General features: G+C 43.7%; 1 protein-coding gene across 3 annotated transcripts in view; it reads right to left on the bottom strand.

The window, feature by feature from the left end:
- The window catches only part of LPAR3 (lysophosphatidic acid receptor 3), a 119,221-nt gene that overhangs the window by 79,577 nt on the left and 24,006 nt on the right, over positions 1 to 15,638 (bottom strand). The window contains exon 1 of one of the 3 annotated variants that reach the window (XM_054451440.2): positions 11,229 to 11,416. The exons of the other annotated variants lie outside the window; for them this stretch is intronic. The gene's annotated coding sequence lies outside the window, so the exon portion shown is untranslated. Of the gene's footprint in view, positions 1 to 11,228; positions 11,417 to 15,638 lie in introns of those variants that run through there. 3 annotated transcript variants of the gene reach the window in all.

Here is a 15,638-nt window from a genome sequence, read left to right as displayed (position 1 = left end):
GTGACTAAGCTTAAGACAGTACCACATTCACTCTGCTGTAGCTTGAAACAAAGCAGGGAGGCAGGATTGGAAAGGGGGAAGAGAAGGGAGAGGAGAAGAGAGGCAATGCAGTGCAGCAGAAGAACACAGGATTTAGGTCCAAACACTAGCAGATAAGCAGGTGAGCCGAGTATTTAAAGAGCATGGCCCCCACAGCTAACATCATACTCAATGGTGAAAAACTGAAAGCTTTTGCTCCAAGATGAGGAACAAAGCAAGGATGCCCACTCTCATCACTGCTATTCGACATAGTATTGGAAGTCCCAGCCACAGCAATTAGGCAAGAAAAATAAATAAAAGTCATACAGATTGGAAACAAAGAAGTAAAATTATCTCCGTTCATCAACAACATGATCTTATATGAAGAAATCACCAAAGACTCCACCAAAACACCCATTAGAACTAATAAAGTAATTCAGTAAAGTTGCAGGATACAAAATGCACATACAAAAATCAGTTGCATTTATTTCTATGCACTAACAACAAACAATCCAAAAAAGGAAATTATGAAAACAATTAAATTCACAATAGCATTAAAAAGAATAAAACCCTGAGAAATAAACTTAATCGGAAAGAAAAAAGACTTATACACTGAAAACTATAAAACACTGATAAGGAAATTTTTAAAGACACAAATAGAGGTAAATACATTTCATGTTCATGAAACAGAAGACTTAATACTGTGAAAATGTCCATACTACCCAAAGCAATCTATAGATTCAATGCAATCCCTACAAAAATCTGAATGGCATTTTTTACAGAAATATAAAAAAATCCTAAAATTCATCTGGAACTACAAAGGACCCTGAATAGCTAAAACAATCATAAGAAAGAAGAACAAAGCTGGAGGCCTCACACTTCCTGATTTTAAAACATACTACAAAGCTATGTATGGTAGTATGGTACTGGCATAAAGTCCAACATATAGACCAACAGAAAAGACTAGAGAGCCCAGAAATAAATCCACACATACATAATCAACCAATCTTTGACAAGGGTGCCAAGAATTCACAATGGAGAAAAGACAGTCTCTTCAACAAATGGTGCTATACATATGTAACAAACCTGCACGTTGTGCACAGGTACCCTAGAACTTAAAGTATAATAATAATAAAAAATGGTGCTAGAAAAAAATAGATATTCACATGCAAAACAGCATGGCCCTGGAGCTAGCCAGACTGAGTTTAAAGCCTTGCTTACCAACAAGTTAGTTATCTTCTCTGTCTTAATTTCCTCATCTACAAAACAGGGATAATAAGGGCAACCTCCTCCTAAGGCTGTTAAGAGATTTAAAGAAGGTGCTTAGAATAGCCCCTAACAAACAGTTCTAATTTAATTATTGTTATTATCAGTGGGATCTGAGAAATGGAGCCTCAATTTCCTTTTTTGTAAAAGGGAGATAAGATCTAACTTGTCAGGTTAGTGGGACAAAGTGAATGACGTAGCAAATGTAAAGCCCCAGTCCACTCCAAGGTCTAGAAGAGTCAGAGAAAGTCCACTGAGATCCAGGGTGAGCTTGTTCCCAAAAGGCTGGGGAAAAGGGACCCCAACAGAGAATACTGGGAAGAGGAGACCAAAGGAAGAATCCTTTCCCTCACACTGGGTGGGTCACCACAATAACACCCCAAAGCCAAAGCCTTCTCTCCTCTACCACTCTAGTCAGAGTCACTAGCTGGTGTTTTTCATTACCTTTTAGTCCCAGAGTCCCAGATGAATGTGTACAATCAGGAAAGAGGGGTTTAGCCAGCTGGGTTGAAAACCTAATGTTTAACATTCTTACTATATTACCACACTTCCTCTAAACCACTCCATCAGGATCTTGGAGTAATCCACCAAAACACATTCACTGATATACTAGTGAACAAATTTCAAAGTTTACATCTCTTTCCCCATTTGATCCCACAGTGAGATGGGCAGTGCAGCATTCTCCATTTTACAGAGAAGAAATCTAGAAATTGGGGACTGATTCACTCTGACCAGCCCTCATCCTTCTGGCCCAGGGCTTTTTTTTTTTTTTTTTAAGCAATACTGACCACTGGAGCCTCTTTTTGGAAGCAAAGTCTCTGCCACCTGACCCCCAGAGAAATGAAAGACGTAGATTTGTTCTCCGTAATGACATTAATGCCTTTTGCAAACATTTACTGAATCTAGAAGAAATATAATTGCAGAAAGTAAAAAGTTTCCTCTTCAAAGTTTCTCTTGTTAAATAATAAATCATAAATGTTAGAAATAATAGTTTCTTTTAAAAACTTTCTTCAAGCCTCCTTGCTTTGTGCTAATAACTCTTTGTTAAGCCCTATCCTATGTGGCTGTTGGACATGCTCACAGGCATGTTGCAGCTCACAGCCTATGCCCCTTTCTTATTTGGAAATGTTATTAATGTTATTACTTCTTTAAATCTTTCGTAAGCAACTTCCTCTTTTCCTTTGTTCACCCTTGCCTTTACCTATCTAAAAAAGTTTTAGGCTCTTAGCAAATCGAGTATCAGTTTAGACTGTGAGGTTTGGCTCCGGCCAATGGATGCAGGACACAGCAGTGAGGACAACCCAAATGTGTAAGGGATAAATATGTCTGCTTTTCCTTTGTTTGGTGTACTCTCATGACAAGACTGCTGGTGAGTATACCCTTTCCGCAGAAAGTAAAAATTGCCTTACTGAGAGAATTAAATTTATGTTCAAGCGCTATTTCTTTGTGACACCGGGGAACAAGCATTTTGCATTTCTAACATAATGATTGTGGTAAATGTCAATAAAAATCTTGAAGCACATCTCTCCTTAGAATTTTTGATAAGAGTTTATGGGGGAAAATCCATATAATCAAATGAAAATATCAGAGTAAAACTCTAAATACATCATAGAAAGTAGCAACCATTTGTCAGTTTGCCTGTTTCAGAGAAAGCGCAGAATAAACTCAGTTTACCTCTACAATGTTAAATGATGTTAATTAACACCTTCTCCTAAAGCATTTTACTTTCCCCATCAACAAAATAGAGTATATCAGCTGAAATAGGCCACAGACCTCATTGTCTGTCTATACGAAACTGGGGCGAAAACAAACTCAGAAATACAAGTAATAACCTGGTAGCAATCCATGGAAAGTTAACCTTGCTGACATTCCTCTTCACTTCCCTCTGTTGGATGTTCCTGGAATCTGCATTTGTTGCATACTTGCAGTGAACAAGTTCCACTGGTCCTGTTGTAGTGGATTCTACCTAACCTTTTATTCCTCTCATCCCTGTCCAGCTAACATTCCCTCACTGTTCACCATATGTAAGTCAAAGACAGAGGTGCATGAAGACATGTATAAAGATGCAAAATTCCCCCAGGAAACTCATTATCTAGAGCATCTAGGGCCAATCCTCTCCTCCTTCCAGGGATTCCTAGCAAGATCTAGAGACATCTGCATCAGTCATGACTTGGGGGAGGGGGGTACTATTGGCATCTACTGGGCAGAGGCCAGGAATGCTGCTGCACATGCTACAATGCACAGGCCAGCTCTCCACAACAGAGAAGTATCCAGTCCAAAATGTCAGTGGTGCTAAGGTGAGAAATCCTGACCTAGAGGGTGAGATGAGACATATAATACAGGGTTAAGTGTGGCAGAGCTGTAATAGAGCTAAAAGTGGAGTGCTATCAGATTGACAACATTTAAACAAGTGGCTATTACTCAGCGTTGGCAAGAATGTGGGGAAAATAGTACCCTCATAACATGTTGGTGAGAATGTAAACTGATAGAACTTTGGGGGAAGGCAATTTGGCAATGTATAATAAGACTTTAAAATATATACACTATTCCTCTTTGCTTTCCTTCCATTCCTATCTTCTTTCTTCCTTTCCCTTCTCTTTTCTTCCTTCCCCAGAACAGGGCAATCAGCATGTAGCTGGGAATGCAACGTGAGGCTGGGGAGTTTGGGGAGGTACATAGAGGCATGAGCTATGGCTGGGAAGAGCTGTGAGCTAGAGGGACTGGAGACTGATGATTAAGCTACATAGAGACACAGGCTAGCAGGCCTGGCAGCCAAGGACAAGAGGCAGCAGCAAAGGTGGTGGACACAGAGGAGGCAGGATGACCTTCACATTTGGAAGACTGGTTACTTTATGCAAATAAGCAAAAATATTGAAGATAATGAGAGTCAGGTTTTCTAACTGCCAGAGAAGATATGTACAAACATATAAAGGGGGAAGAACAGAAAGCTCTTTGGGTGTTAGACTGAAATTGTAGGTATAAGTATGAATCATGATTTTATAATACACAGCCTAATACAGAAAAATTTTTAAATGTGTGTACACATATACACATATATTTCCTAGCTCTGTCCTCTGAGAGATCTAGAAGCAATGATACCCCAGTAACAATGGGCACATCAACCTTCTATGTATTGGTGTCTAAATGCAATTCTCATATTGTATATTAGATCTCAAGACTTATTCATCCTACATAACTGCAACTTCATACCTTTTAATCTACATCTTCTGTTTTTCCCTGCTTCCACTAATGTACAACACAAGGACTACAGTTACTAATACTGTATTGAGGCTGAGCGTGGTAGCTCACACCTGTAATCCCAGCACCTGGGATGCCAAGGCAGGAGGATGATTTAAGGCTGGAGTTGGAGGCCAGCCTGGGCAACACAGCAAGACCCCTCCTCTAAAAAATATTTTTTTAATTAGCCAGGAATGGTGGTGAGCACCTGGAGTCCTAGCTACTTGGGAGGCTGAGGTAGGAGGACTGCTCAAACCTAGGAGTTAGAGGCTGCAGTGAGCTATGATCACGCCACTGCACTCCAGCCTGTAGGACAGAGCAAGACCCTGTCTCTAAAAAAATTAAAATTAATAAATATTGTATTCTGCTAATTTGCCAAGAGAGTAGATTTTAGGTACTCTTATCACAAACACAAGAAAGGTAACTATGATGGGCATGTCAATTTGCTTGACTGTAGTAATCACTTCATTACATCTATGTTTATCAAGACAAATACATGAAAATATCATGTTGTATGCCTTAAATACATAAAATATAAATAAGACAAAAGTACCATTCTCTACTAAAAGGGAGGCCTAACTAGGTCAAAGAAAGTACAAGATGATCTGGTGGAGACAGAAAACAAAGAAATGCTCAATGAATAATAGGGATGTGTTAAAAGGACACAGGAGGCAGCTCCAAGGGGTCCCCACTGGCCAAATTGAGCACAATTTGAGCATTAAAATAAAAAACAATCGTGAGACTTCAACTTATTGAATACAGAAGGAATCCATGAACACTTCTTAATAAAAGCAGAAAAATAAAGTTCTTCCTTATAGTAGAATGCCAACTAACAAATGTAGAAAGAGTGACGGCGATAAAGAATCATCACCTGAGGCTGGGTGCGGGGGCTCATGCCTGTAATCCCAGCACTTTGGGAGGCCAAGACAGGTGGATCACTTGAGCTCAGGATTTCGAGACCAGCTTGGGCACCATGGTGAACCCAACTCCATCTCTACAAAAAATACAAAAAAAAAAAAAAATAAGCCAGGTGTGGTGGTGTGCACTTGTAGTTCCAGCAACTTGGGGGGCTGAGACAGGAGGATCACTTGAGCCCAGGAGGTTGAGGCTGCAGTGAGCCAAGATCATGCCACTGCACTCCAGCATGGGCAACAGAGTGAGACCTTGTCTTAAAAAAAAAAAAAAAAAAAAGAATCACCATTTGGCAACATTCACAGAGGTGGCTGATGCAGGCAGACGCCAGCAATAAATGGTAGTTTCTGTAGGTACACGTTTAACGCGGAACAGGCTATTTGCAAACCTTAGAATACTTCCCCACAAACACTAGTACAAAGCTGTTTTCAAACACCTTTGGTGAATTTAAGGTGGAGAAATCTGGCAGACACCAACACAACCAGGTGATTGAGGTCAATATCCCAGCAGTGGGATGGGTTGGCACCATGTGCCTTCTGTTGTGAGAAGCTAAGAAGAGCCAAGTTTCATTTCTGAAGGATTCCTGCCAAGAACGCATGACCTCAGTCAGGCTGTGAAGAAATACCCAATACACCCACGTTGGGAGTCACCCTACAGCATGTAGGACCTATACAACTGCAAGCACTTTAGGAACAGGGAAAGTCTGAGGAACCGTTTCAGAAGAGGCATGGTAACTAAATGTAACATGAATCCTAGATCAGACAGGTAGAAGAGACATTTGGGGGATAACTGACGAAATAGGAACGGGCTCTGTGGATTGCATGATAGTGTTTTGTACCAATGTCCATTTCCTGATTTGATGGGTGTATGCTGGTTATATAGGAGGACAGAGTGCTAGGTTTTTTTTTTAATGCTGGAGTGTTTTCAAGGATGATGGAGAATAACGTCTATGACTTCCTCTCAGAATAAAGACTGATGATGTATAATATATATATATACACAGAGAGAGAGAGAGAGACAGAGAGGAAGAAATTGAGATTTCAATCCTAATGCCATGGAGATATAGAAAAAGATTATACTACTTATTTTCTCTTCACCAGACCCATGTGATAGTTTTTGTCCAGAGAAAGGCCTTCCTTAACCCCATTCAAAGAACTGACTTACTAAAAATCAAGCAGGGCAGGAGGTAAATGATTCACTGATGTGCTCCCAATAAATTCTATACTTGATCCCTTGCTCTGGTTTTCTATAACTAGTCACTGCCAATGGCTTTGAGCCTTAACTCTGGCTTTCTACCTCCTTAGGGAGTTAATGCTGCTGATAGACTTCGCTGCCTATCTTTGAATTACATGGTCTGAGTCTGTCTGGGGGCAGCTCCAGAATTTCTACACAGGATGTGCTTTGGGACAGCTTGGTTTAAAAGGGGAGACCAGGGGCTTGCCTTAAAGCTGCATTTATAAAGCAAATACACTGCTTTTATTTAGACTGCATGTTTGCTTGGAAGGCCTTTGGACCAACTAGTGCACTTATGGAGGGGCTAATGTGCCCTCCAACCCAGCCACGCCACCTGCCAAGCCATCCCTTGATAACACCTTGGTCAATCTGCACATGGGTGAGTCAAGGCCAGGGCTAGTAGAAGCTCCAGCTTAATGTCCCAGGGAACAATGTAGACACAGGACTAGCTGATGAGTAATTAGAGGGGCTGATGAACATCCTCAGGAAGGGGTGGGGCAGACTGTGCTGGGCAGGTTGCTTTCCAGAGTGACACCCAGTCTGGCCCAGCCTGAGGTATACAAATGATTCACATCTGAGGAGGGGTAACAGAATCATGGGAGTAGGGCAGTATCAAGGGTCATGGGCAAGGGAGGAATTGAAGGTTGTAGATAGACAGGACAAGAGGCCAGCCAAGGAAGAGGAATAAAGAGGAGGACATAAGACTGGGGGTGATGAAGAGGGGGGTGGGTATAACCCAGGATGTCAGAAACTTCCTCTCAATGGTACTAAATCTCCTCCTCCACCCCCCAGCTGGCCTGCCAGGACAGATAGAGAGCAACAAATATCTTTCAGACTGAATTAAGTAACTAGCTTAATTTGGGGGTGGGGGGGCAATGCCTTGGGTCAGTTTAAAACTTTGCAGAGTAAACTAGAGACCCAAGTCAGCAAGAAGGCACAGGTGAGTGAGGATGGTATAAGTGGACCCAATACATTGTCCAACATTGCCATCAGCACTCTCCTCCTGACCTGTGGGATGGGTGGCCAGCTGTTTGTGTTTGTCCACTAAGAATTGAGATGCGCAGACAGTACAGGTGATTCCAACACGAAATTAAAGCTTCTTCGGAACTTTGCCCTATGCCTTCGATCATGTAGTGTTGGGTAACCTCAGTCCTGAAATTTGTCTTCCTCTCATATTCCCCACAGAGCAGTTTCTCAACCTTTGATGCTATTTCCTCCTCGAAGTCCAGTATGATGTCAGAGGACGGGAGAGAGGAATATGGAAGAACTGCAGCAGTGCCCCCTTAGCACTCAAAACATGCTTGTGGAGATACCACTAACCCCCAATAGCCAGAGCTGAGTGGGCCTGCCTGGGGTGGCCCACATCTGGATGCCCTGCCTCTTTAATTCCAATGTTTATACGCTCTTCATAGGGTACAAAGCTTTTTCACATACATAAGTTAATGGAACCCATCAACAATCCATGCAGACAGGTAGAAAAGTAATTATTATCCCCACTATATAAATGAAAAAAACTTAAACATGACAATCTATTCAGGGTCACAAGAACTCACAAAAGCGGGACTAGGATTCAAAGACAGAACCCTGTGCTCCAAGTACCTCTAGTCCACCGTTTGTAAAAGCACAAAGTCTCTGCACTTATGCAGATAGCTCCCCAGCCCCACCACCACTTCTGCCATCCATAGCAGGACTGAGCTCCGGGTGACTCCTCCACAAATACAGAATCCAGGATGAGGAACAAAGGATCATCAAGGCCGGAAAAGGGGAGGCTCAGTACCTGCAGGAGGAATGACGAAGGGAGGAACAAAAGGCCCATGGCCAGGAAAAGAGAAAGCATGTAAGAAAAGTGTGTATAACATCTCTAAGTCACCTAAGGCTTAGAAATCTATCTTTGCACTTTTACCAGAATATACATTTGCACCCATGTTTACACAAGTGTCAATACTTAAATTTTTATCTAGGAGGAAAAGAGGGCAACCAGCATTTAAGGAGTACTTCCTGTATATGAGAGACCATGCTCAGTGCTTTCTCTTTTAATCTTGGGAGATGGATATAATCTTCATTTTTACAGATGAGGAAATTAAGACTTAGAGAGGTGAAGCTATGTGCCCAAGGTCATAAAGCCTGGACTGGAACAAAAGCTGGTCTGACTGCAAAGCCTTGGTCTTCCTTTTATACCGCATTAATAATGCCTTGGACCTGGTCTCTGCCATTTAGAAGCTTGCAAACAGACTTAACCGCTCTGTTGGGTATAATCACAGGCCAGAAAGCATTTGAACTAATGTATACTCCAAGGAGAATGGCCAATGGGTAATATGAGTTACAGTAATTCCCATTTGAGTTATAGCGATTCCCCTTGCCCCAGCCCAAAGAAACAAGAGGCTGGTCTTAAGTTATCACGCACTGCTGCTCCTCAGCTGCAGGCTGAGAAACTTGGGAGGAGAAGCAGCCAGCCTTAGGCATGTGTGTACAAGTGATGTTGAGACTGTGTGTCTGGGTGCTGCCTGGCTACAATGCTGTGTGTGCATTTCTTCCACTGTGCACGTGTGTTTCTGAAAAATGAGATGGAGAGTTAACATGCTGTAGTTTCTTAAATAGATTCCGGTGAACACACATGAAAAACAATCTCATACTTTAATGTTTTCAATTCAGTCTCCATTCATAGAAAACATATGCAGGCCTGTTCTAACAAATATCTTGCAGAACAGCAAGATATCTAAAATAGGTCTGATCTGATTAAAAAAAAAAGAGTGGTAGTTGATAAATGCATTTGAAAGGTTTAGACAAGCAGAGTCTCATATGTAATTAAATCAAAACCTCAAAGTTTCGAATTCTAAAGACAAAGAAAAAATTTTTGCCAAAATGACCGATTTTCCTAGTTATATGATAGTGACAATCAATGTAAGTGTTGTCCAAATGGTTAGACGTCCAGATCTCCACAGGATAACTAGGTCCTTGCTGTCTCAAGGCACAAGAGACAATTCTGGAAGCTTATCTCAAGTACACAACTCCGACTGGCAGGGTTTGCTTGCTCGTCTTTTTAGAACAGCCCAGTTTGTTTAGACAAGCCTGGGGTTAACAGAGCCAAGGTGTGTGTTTCTAACTGTATCGCTTCTGTCCCAAAAAGAGGAAAACTCTGTTTACTGGACTCAGGCCACTAAATAATATCGGATCCACTGTCCATGGAAAGCAGGGTTAGCAACTGTTGATGGATCACGGGAAAATCCAACAACTCTTCTCAGCAATACAAAAGTCCATGCATTAATGAAACGTTGTGCAGTACATGGAATTTGTAAAGAGGAGATTGATTGTCTGTCTGTAATTGACAATTTACTTTATTCTCTGTTACAGACTAAGTTGGAACCGTGAGAAAGCCCTTTATTTCTAAACGACATCTCAAGAACAGGTAATGCTACTTTCGGAGGAAAAGGAGGAAGAAAAGCATTGTAATGACAATAACAAATCATGGGGGAAACATTTCGTGGAAATTACTCAGTTTAAAAAAACGGACCTGGCCGGGCGCGGTGGCGTGATTGGGATGCCGAGGCGGGTGGATCACGAGGTCAAGCGTTCGAGATCAGCCTGGCCAACATAGTGGAACCCCGTCTCTACTAAAAATACAAAAAATTAGCCTAGCGTGGTGGCGGGCGCCTGCAATCCCAGCTACTAGGGAGGCTGAGGCAGGAGAATCGCTCGAACCTGGGAGGCGGAGGTTGCAGTGAGCCGAGATCGCGCCACTGCACTCCAGCCCGGACGATAGTGCGAGACTGTCTCAAAAATAAATAAATAAATAAATAAATAAATAAATACTAATCTACAAATGCTTTTCAGGGCCATTTTAATGATTACCTTAAGAAGACTAAATTGTTTCCAATATTCACAGTCACTCCTCAAATTACATGCGTGCGGAATTTCTAAGCAATTTTGTGTAGCTGCAACTTGTTGAGGGAAAGCAATAAAGTAACTCTGCTACAGAACAAAAGCACTTTTATCTCGTGGTGGTGAGGGGGCATACCCTGAACAAACAACCCCGACAGTGTTGCTAGTTACTAGTTCCCGAATCTCTAGAAGCCTGCACATGGTTCAAGCTGTTCCCCAGCGGACACAGCACAGTACCAGATGTAACTGGAGGCTGAAAAACGTTATATCCCTAGGCTTCACGAGAGAACCCCAGTTTCCTAATCACCATCGACGGCAATGAGACTGAGTTTGGAAAGAACCACATGTGCAAAGGCAGAGGCAACCCGTGCGGCGCTCTCCTAGCCTCTGCGCCCAGCCTGCCAGCCCTCAGCAGCGGACGCAACGCCGATTTTGCATCTAGATTGCTTTTTGCTCCTAGCGGGGGAAAAGGTGGGAAAAGAGCGAGTTGTGCTATACACCCGCCGGGAGAGTCTTGTCCCAGGGGTTTGGAGTGGGTCTGGAGCCCAGGCTTGCACGCCAGGCAACCCCGAAAAGCCGCCGGCTGGAGCCCGGCAGGCGCCTCTTAGCTCCGGCCTCCCCACGACGCACGCCCTGGTGACGGCGGCTCAGGGTACCCTCCCCGCGCCCGGACCCTCACTCACCGCTCACGTTCACCCGCGCCGCCGAGCCCGGGAGCGGGGGCCCCTGCGGCTGCCGCATGCCCTCGGGGCCGAGCGCGACGGGGCGACCGGGCGCCGGGCTCCAGCCGGGCGCGGAGAAGCAGCGGAGGACGCGGCGGGCGGGTGGGCGGGCGGCGGAGCGCCTCCTCTCCAGCGACCGCTGCGACGCGCCCAGAGCCGTAGGAAAGTTTGGCGGTGCGAGGGAGGGATCTAGGGACAGCGGCCCCGCCCTGCCCCGCCCCGCCCCGCCCCGCCCCGCCGGGTGCGTTCGACGTTCCCACGAGAGAGCGTCCCCAACCGGCAAGGCCGCGAGCTGCGCTCAAAGGGGCCCGTGCAAGCCGCGGGAGGGCAGCGCTCTTGCAGACGCGTTCCTGCCTGGGATCATCCCCAGGTGGGTGGTCGGCCCCGAGGGGGAAAGGCGCCCACTAAAGGACCGCTAGTACCCACAAGCCTCACGGAGCCATACCTCGGAGCTCCGTATTAGAACACAGTCCCTCTGCCCCTCTGTCCTCAGAGATTTGTTTGAAGTGGCTGCGGGAAGTGCAGCCCACACCCACCACCCTCGTGGGAGGCAGGCTCTACTCCAAGCCCGACCTAACGCTGGAAACCTCAACCCCAAAGCTACCCGAGGGTGCGGACAGCCCCCAGAGGCAACCAAAAATATTTAAGGTTCTTGTAAGAGGTTTCTTGGCCTCCTGGGGCAAATAGTCCTGGATACTTTGTTTTTCAAAGCTGAAATATAAAACTTCCACTGACCCACCTTTAGTAAAGAATAAAGATGCAAAGTAAAACAAATGTCATGAAGGCGTTGTTCTCTCTGAATTCTGCAAAACAATAACGAAGTCACAGAAATATTCAAAGTTGTGCTTTCCTGGTGACCTTACAAAAAGGAAATACTGTGAGGTGAAGTCCTTCCCACTCAGACTTCAATGAGAGTTGTGTGCCCAGATGTCTTCCTGTGACCCTTTGCCATCCATCCATCCGTTCATTCATTCATCTTGCATTCAGCATTAATACTGCGCCCTTCTGTGTGCCAGCTAGGAACCTCATCCTTGCAAACAACCTGTTACATAATCTGTCCCCTACCATCAAAGAGATTCTGTTTTCTCTGCAGAGGATGTTTTAATAAGGTTACGTCTCTTACTCCGTGGGTCTCATCCTATAGACCATAATAGCCTAATGTGCCTCAAACCTCCCCGGGGCTACGGCTAAGTTTTCATCAGCATGTGAAAATTATTGTTTCATCTGAGTGTTGAGAAAACTGTTGCGGTGTCTTGCAGTTGAACTGTGTAGAGAGAAGTACAACTTGCGAAGCTAGGGCTAAGGCAAGATCATGTGTTTACCCTTACAAGCAGAAGCTTTGCATATGATAAAAAGAGCTCGGTGGCAAACATGGTGAAAACCCGTCTCTACTAAAAATACAAAAAGTTAGCCGGGCATGGTGGCACGCACCTGTAATCCTAGCTACTCTGGAGGCTGAGGCAGGAGAATCGCTTGAACCTAGGAGGCGGAGGTTGCAGTGAGCCGAGATCGCGCCACTGCACTCCAGCCTGGGCGACAGAACAAGACTCCGTCTCGGAAAAAAAAAAAAAAAAAAAGAGCTCGGTCAAGGGAGTAAACAGCTCAGCTCAAACATCACGGTGCTGAAGGGCAACCTGGTAATCACGGAAATACTCAACCACCAGCATTTAGTGAATACTTGACGCAACAAATGTGTAGTATGTTGAGTAAGATGTTGGAGGCTAGACTGTAAACACCACTAAGAGCCTTCTTTTTGCTGGGAAAATCTGTTCTGAATCCAAACAACTTACTAACAAAGGCACTTGGGAAACACATTATGTTGCATTCTGTTGTACCTTGGGAACTTCCTGAACTCAAGGTAATTGCAAAGCAGAACAGGGATCCCTCAGAGTTGAATCTAAATTCTTAAAAAAGGAGGAAAGTGAAGGGGGCGTGGGGAGCTGTGTTGCGAAAGGAAAGAGACTTTCCATCTAGATGGTTTTTAACAGCTAGATGGGTCAGATGTGAGGGGAAGGCCAGAAGGTGTTACAGAGAAACAGATTCAGAGAGGAAAAGCAGTGATAACAAACAAACAAACAAACACATACGGGGAGAAGCAGGAAAGAAAAGACAAGAGGCAAACGACAACTAAAAAGAAAGATGTGGCCCCCAATTCCTAGTTTTTAGAAGGTAGCCCAGGGATTATCCACCAGAACCTCCTACAAATCCTTGTTTGGCCTGTGGTGTCTCACTTCTCTACCAAAATGTTTTTATTAGCAAAGCCAAATTAAAATTAACATCAAAATGGCAAGCATGAAGGCTGAGGGTGTATTTTGTCTTAGAGATCACTGGCTGGAAAGTCATTCAAAACTTTCAACAAACATTTGCTGGTCAGCTTCATGTATACAAGTGTTGTGTTTTGTGTTCTTGGAAACACAAAGAGTTATAACGTTGTTTCTATAAGGAGGTAAAAGGGGCATTCCACAGTGCTTGATAGAATGAAATTGTGATGGCTGAAAGAACAATTGGGGGTGGATGTGGTGGCTCATGCCTGTAATCCCAGATCTTTGGGAGGCCAAGGTTGGTGGACCACTTTAAGGCCGGGAGTTCAAGACTAGCCTGGCCAACATGGTAAAACCCCATCTCTACAAAAAAAAAAAAAAAAATACAAAAAATTAGCCAGGCGTGGTGGCGTGCACCTGTAATCCCAGCTACTCAGAAGGCTGAGGCAGGAGAATAGCTTGAACCCGGAAGACAGAGGTTGCAGTGAGCCGAGATCACACCACTGCTCTCCAGCCTGGGTGACAGAGTGAGACTCTGTCTCAAAAAACAAAGTAAATTTAAAAAACACAAAACTGCCTGCCTCCTGCCACAGTGAGAAGCAATGTGGGACTCAAGCAAGGCTTCTTCCTCTCTGGATTTATGGAAAGAGGCCATGTTCCTCTGTCCCCAACTCACCTTGGGGCTTCAATCATATGGGCAGGAGTTCACAGATGTGTTGTTCTTAACTTTGGGAAGTATCTGAACTGAATCTCTGCTGAATTTTGCTCATTTATACTAATAAGCAATGAGGATGCCTACAGCAGGTGGATAGTGTGAGAAAGTGGAATGGAAGCTGTAATGTGAGAGATGAAAGTGGTACCTGAAATAACAGTTCTGAGAAAAGACTGAGCAAAGTTAACTCCATAGAAACTACTGGCAAAGAGAGTACAAGAACGGTAGGTGGCCCTGTGGAGTATCTCTCAGTAGTATATGAGTAACTTCAATTGAAAGTCATGGAAATAGTCCATAAATAAAAAAATCAAAAATAAAAATCAACATATGTTGAAAAAACAGAATCTAAGGTAAGCTCCCTGTTTTACTCGGTTTCTGGTTCATTGTAATTTCATGTACATTCACTTGAATATTACTTCAGCACACATGTGAGCTTGGCTAGTGTGAAACTATAGGCAAATATTGTAATTCTCAAGGGGAAGTTTCAAGCAGAAAATAGGAAGCTAGCATTGTAAATCTTTTACAAATCCTTTATAAAGAGCATTGGAGATTATGGGATGGAAAGTGATAATCCACCGCTACTACAGTAAGCATGCTTTAGAGCAGTCACTCAGGACAACAACACCCTAAAGCTCCCATCCAAGCAGCCTTTATTTTCACAACTACTTTACCTACCTTCCAGTTTTGAGGAAATTCTATTTGGAGACAATAATTGAGGTTTTCTTTTAATACCATTCCTTGTTGCCCTCATGACCCCTCAGCTCACTGAGGCAAGAGAATCTATTTTTCTGAGAGCATTTATCAAGGGTGGACACAAAAACAACAAAACAACCACAGAAAAAACCCAAAAAATTTTTAAAAGAAAAAACAGAAAGCAGACCTGGCATGCCTGTAACCTCAGCATTTTGGGAGGCCAAGGTGGGCAGATCACTTGAGCTCAGGAGTTCAAGACCAGCCTGGGCAAGAAGGCAAACCCCGTCTCTACAAAAAAAAAAAAAAAAAAAAATTAGCCAGGCATGGTGATGTGCACCTGTGGTCCCAGCTACTCAGGAGGCTGAGGTGGGAGGATTGCTTGAGCTCAGGAGGTAGAGGCTTCAGTGAGCCATGATTGTACCACTGCACTCTAGTCTGGGTGACAGAGCAAGACCCTATCTCAAAAAAAAAGTAAGAAAAGAGAAAGAATAAAAGAAATCAGTTCTCAGCTTGTAAATAGGTTTTTTTAAATTCACAGCAGAAAAACTAATCTTGAACACCAAGGTTTGTGATTTTGTAAAAGATGGGTTCTCTGGAGCTTCAAAGGGCTAAGTGCAGAAAGAAGTGAAACATGAATGTTTTGTCCATAAACAGTCAATTAGAAGAGAACAGATGAAGAACAAGACCACCCTCCCCGGAGGTTAG

The sequence above is a fragment of the Pongo pygmaeus genome, chromosome 1 (assembly GCF_028885625.2).
Source record: "Pongo pygmaeus isolate AG05252 chromosome 1, NHGRI_mPonPyg2-v2.0_pri, whole genome shotgun sequence".
NCBI lineage: Eukaryota > Metazoa > Chordata > Mammalia > Primates > Hominidae > Pongo > Pongo pygmaeus.
This window is presented reverse-complemented; position numbering and strand designations above follow the sequence as displayed.